The sequence below is a fragment of the Diabrotica virgifera genome, chromosome 1, assembly GCF_917563875.1.
Source record: "Diabrotica virgifera virgifera chromosome 1, PGI_DIABVI_V3a".
Taxonomy (NCBI): domain Eukaryota; kingdom Metazoa; phylum Arthropoda; class Insecta; order Coleoptera; family Chrysomelidae; genus Diabrotica; species Diabrotica virgifera.
In genome coordinates, this window is record NC_065443.1 from 87,819,547 (window position 1) to 87,825,546 (window position 6,000).

The window sequence follows — 6,000 nt, forward strand, 5'->3', positions numbered from 1 at the left end:
CAATATACTCACAGACAGCCAAGCATCACTGAAAGCACTAATGAGCCCGAAAGTGACGTCAAGGCTGGTATGGGAATGCCGGCAAGAACTGGAAGAACTGGCCGAAAGAAATAGTGTAACTCTATTCTGGGTGCCAGGACACACCGGGATAGACGGTAATGAGAAAGAAGATGAGCTGGCAAGGAACGGTTCATCAACTTTATATTTTGGCCCAGAACCTGCTCTAGGAGTACCTAAAACAATAATTAGGGGACAAGTCAGGGAATGGGTCAAAAACAAACACAAAGAATACTGGGGGAACGTACCTGGTCAGCGACACGGGAGGCCCTTAATAAGGGAACCCTCAAAACGGAAAGCTGAGGAACTAATAAAATTACATAGAAGTGAGCTCCGCATAATTACAGGTCTTCTCACGGGTCACTGTGCCCTGAAAGGACACCTGAATAGAATTGGGCTGTACGAAGGGAACCTTAACTGCAGACTGTGCAATAGGGGAACTGAAACAGAATATCATGTACTGTACGAGTGTGATGCTTTGGATCACAAAAGGCAGGCTATTTATGGACAACCAAAATTAAGTCCAGCAGAATATGCCACCCAACCCATGCTAGGGATGTAAAATTTGGTACGTGGAACCAAGCTTGTGGATTGGGTGACATAAAAGGTAGGATGGTTGGCACAATAAGCCCATGAGGCTGCAGTGCCATCGGAGACATATGTCAGACGACCTCCAAAAAAAAAATCATATTTATAGAAGCATTTTCCAATATTTTAGGAAATTTTTTTTACTATAAAACCAACTTTTTTAGAACTAAACACTTCCAACCGGCAAACCTTACAGATCTTATAAACAATACACATAGTAAATGGTAAAGCAGTAACGATTAATTTTATTTACGGTGCTAAATAGGGAGATATTTTCATGAACTTTTTTAACAAAAAAAAGAAGCCAACTTTATTTTAAGCGTAACTCACTTAGTTTTAATGCTAGAGACTTTTATATAAAACAAAATTAAAGATTTTTTAAACTCTTTAAAAAGTTTTAAAAAAATTTTGCTCGAAAATTGGTTAATTTTTTGGTTATTTCAAGTTGAAAAATTCGATTTAAAATTTGGCGAAAAAGAAGAACGTATTTTTGATGAGCTACAACTTTGCTTTTACTGGTTTTATAGACTTTCTGAACATACAATTTTTTTTTGTTTTTTTAAGAAAGCTACATTTTTGCTAAGAATATTTTTTTCGATAAAATTACTCGAAAAGTATTGATTTATTATTAATTAAAAATTATATAAAACAAAAGTTTTTTAGAGTTAGTCAGTTGATCCATTTTGGGACTTATTTTAAACGCGCGTTTTTTTGCCTCCGAGAAGGGGTAACTGTAACTGTCACCCCCCAAGTAAAAGCAACCAACGGTACAAGTTCAACTTTGAAGTAAACAGTAAGTAGAAACTAAAATCAGATTTTCATGCAATTCGGGGTTGACTGAAAATTACACTCCAAAACGGTCATTTACTGGGCTATTGTTGTTTATTTGTCCCGATCTACAACCCTAAATCCCGATTTGTTTTTGCTTATGTACCGATTAAAAACAAATCGGACCTGGCAACACTAAGATAGAGGTATATTATATTTAATTAAAATTATACCTTACTCATAGCTATCGAATCTAGATAAAACAAGATTATTAATATCCATCTATTTTCCATTTAGTTTACACATTTCATGCGACAATAAACGATATTCATCCATTAACAGACTATACGTAAACTGTAAATTACCATAGGGTTTTAAAGCTAGCTCTAAGTTGTCATTAGTCGTTTTATGGCCGCAAAATTTCATAACTAGCAGTATATTACTAGCCATAAACAAGGAAATAACTTAATTCTGACTTGAATAATTTATGGAGTTTATGATATCTGATCGATAAATAATGAAATCTATGTAATGTTATAAATTCTAAGCCGTGGTACAAAAACAGTAGTGTTGGATGAAAAGTAGTAACACTAAAAAATATAGGTATATACAGATGCATTAAATGCAAGTAAAAGTGAAATTTTACTTTTAGAACAAAAAAATATATCGAAGCACCTGGGTAGAGGCACTGAATTGAAATCAAATTCTTTCATCCTTTCCGTATAATTATCACTAGTAATTGCACAAGAGCTCTAAAATTATTGAATTTTTCCCGAGTGTCACGAGCCGAAGGCGAGTGAAATTATGTCAAAGTCTCACGAGGGCAAGAATTCTATATTAATTTTAGAGTTCGAGTGCAATTTGTTGCGATTATTTCATGAATAAAACTGTTCAAAACCAAAATTTTATTGTAATTTATATATGTAAGTACCAATTAGTGAAACTAAACACACAGTTGTTATAAATATGTATTTGACGGTTGAAAGTCATCACTTTTATAATTTTTAAAACATTTGTCATTAATGTCACTGAGGGCCGATTGTTCGAACGCTAATCAACAATGATCATTATTAAATATTTAATTACTGTCACCAAAACTGTCAATGTCAACTTTGTTTGGGTTGCTGAAAACATAATTAATTACAATTATGAGATTTATTATTAATTATGTTAATAATCATTGTTATATTAATTGATTATAGTCTCAGAATTGTAATTAATTATGTTTTAACAATTGACATTGACAGTAATTACTTATTTGATAATGATCATTGTTGATTAGCGTTCGAACAACCGGCCCTGAATGTATTTTTTCGTAGCAACGAAGGGCTTCTGACGTAATATGCTTAACGACGGGAGATTATCAAAAATTACCACCTTAATTTGCATGTCTGTAGCTTTCTATTGGTCAGAATCTCCTATGAATGAAATAATCAAAATAATTACCAAAGATGCTACTAGCACCATCTATGAAACAAAAGTCTAATAAGTCAGGAAATAAAATTCGAAATTATTTATCCTCTGTGCTTTTCAAGTTGGAAAAATAAAGCATAACAGAGTGGCGAAACACCTACTCGACAAGTGAAATCTAAATTGCATTTCACGTCCTCTCATTCACCATGATAATAATTTTAGCGAACTATTTCTAGGTCTGGATCCCGCGTATGAAAAAAAAGTTGATTATTAGCAAGCTAAAAATTTGTTAATAGCTTAAGGGTGTCTAGTCGGATAAACTTTGATATATGGGAACACTGGAACAGGGGCAGTTTTAATTGTGGAACAGGTTAAAAATTTGGAACGGTCATATCACGAAAACGGCACATTTATTGTATCCGACAGAACAGACTTAAACTCTCCGAACAGAGATTAAACTCTCATGCAAAAATCAGACTGCTATTTATCACCTGTCCTAATTCCTGTCATTTGACATATTCTACATGTTCCACTCATTAAAACGCCCATTTGGTGATAAATAGAAGTCTGATTTTTGCATGAGAGTTTAATCTCTGATCGGAGAGTTTAAGTCTGTTCTGTCGGATAAAATACATGTGCCGTTTTCGTGGTCTGACCGTTCCAAATTTTTAACCTGTTCCACAATTAAAACTTCCCCTGTTCCAGTGTTCCCATATATCAAAGTTTGTCCGAATAGACACTCTTAAGCTATTAACAAATTTTCAGCTTGCTATTAATCAACTTTTCTTTTCATACGCGGGATCCAGACCTATTCTTTTAATATCCACCAAAGGTGAATAAAGTATAAACTAAAAGAAAAGAAAAGATGGGTCAGATTTGATTACAGAACAGAGCCTCTACTATGTGCTTATACGTATTTCGGAATAACTGTTTCCTCATCGGAGCACCTGGGTAGAGGCACTGAACTGAAATCAAATCCTTTTATCCTTTCCGGGTAATTATCAGTAGTAATTGCACAAGAGCTTTAAAATTATTGAATTTTTCTCGAGTGACACTTTGACAGTTTTAATTTCACGACCCGAAGGGGAGTGAAGTTATGTCAAAGTGTCACGAGGGCAAAAATTCGATAATAATTTTAGAGATCGAGTGCAATTTGTTGCGATTATTTCATGAATAAAACTGTTCAAAACCAAAAATTTTTTGTAATTTATTTATGTAAGTACAAATTAGTACAATTAAACACACAGTTTTTATAAATATTTGACGGTTGAAAGTCATCACTTTTATAATTTTTAAAACATTAATTGTCATTAATGTCCCTGAATGTATTTTTCGTAGCAACGAAGGGCATCTGACGTAATATACTTGACGACGGGATGTTATCAAAAATTATCGGGTATAATATCACAAAAGAGTTAGATTAAATTGAAAATAATGCGACAGTTTTTCGAAAATATGTTGTCTGTAACAACAAATTTGAGTAAAAATGAAGCATTATTTTCTTATTTTATTCTTACTGTCGTGTGATATCCATAAGATTATTTTTTAATACGTATATTATGGATATTTTCCTAAATGAGACATTTGTCAAAACTAGGAAACTGGTTACAGGAACAATCTACTGAAAAAAATTCTATCGGTAATTTTCTATAGTAGATAATTCTCAGTATAATTTTAATCTGATTGGGCAGAATTAAACACGTGATCAAATATCTTACTATACGATTGGAAGTTAAAATCATCAAAAAATAATCAGTTTAATTTTTATTTCTGTAGCTTTCTATTGGTCAGAATCTCCTGTGAATGAAATAATCAAAATAATTACCAAAGAAGCTACTAGCACCATCTATGAAACAAAAGTCTGATAAGTCAGGAAATATAAGTCTTTATTTTTCCAACTTAAAAAGTTCAGAGGATGAGTAATTTCGAATTTTATTTCCTGACTTATTAAACTTTTGTTTCATAGATGATGCTAGTAGCATCTTTGGTATTTATTTTGAAAATTCCACACCTGTAATTTTGAACCAATCAAAATACGTTATTTTGACAGATCACCATGGCAACGGAGGTATTTTATCGGAAATTTTTTGCTCGTGGGGTACCCAACAGCGAATTATAGTGGAAATTTTTTGACGTTTACAATAACAGAACATTTTTGACAGACTGGTTTTTATTTGTTTATATAATTTAATTTTGATTTATTTTCTATCACTTGTAGTTACTCAAAACTTATGTAAAATTGAAGAATATACTGTTTTCTATCTTGAAATGGTATTCCCATGCAACTACAATGAGTAGAAATTACGAATTTGAAAGCCTAAATAATTGCTGACAAAGCTATGGCGCGCTATTAATCTGTTCATGCAGCTTTGGATTTTCAAATGCAAATTTGGTGTGGAATTTTCTTACCGAATACCACGCGAAGTCAAATTAATATCCGGAAATTTTTTTTGATCATGAATATTTTTAGAAAATTTCCCTTGTCTGCGACTCGGGAAATTTTCAAAATATTCATGATCTCAAAAAAATTTCCGGAAATAATTTGACCTCTAGTGGTATTACTAGTGAAAATTCCACACCTGTAATTTTGAACCAATCAAAATACGTTATTTTGACAGATCACCATGGCAACGGAGGTATTTTATCGGAAATTTTTTGCTCGTGGGGTACCCAACAGCGAATTATAGTGGAAATTTTTTGACGTTTACAATAACAGAACATTTTTGACAGACTGGTTTTTATTTGTTTACAGAATTTAATTTTGTTTCATTTTCTATCACTTGTAGTTACTCAAAACTTATCTAAAATTGAAGAATATACTATTTTCTATCTTGAAATGGTATTCCCATGCAACTACAATGAGTAGAAATTACGAATTTGAAAGCCTAAATAATTGCTGACAAAGCTATGGCGCGCTATTAATCTGTTCATGCAGCTTTGGATTTTCAAATGCAAATTTGGTGTGGAATTTTCTTACCGAATACCACGCGAAGTCAAATTAATATCCGGAAATTTTTTTTGATCATGAATATTTTTAGAAAATTTCCCTCGTCTGCGACTAGGGAAATTTTCAAAATATTCATGATCTCAAAAAAATTTCCGGAAATAATTTGACCTCTAGTGGTATTACTAGTGAAAATTCCACACCTGTAATTTTGAACCAATCAAAATACG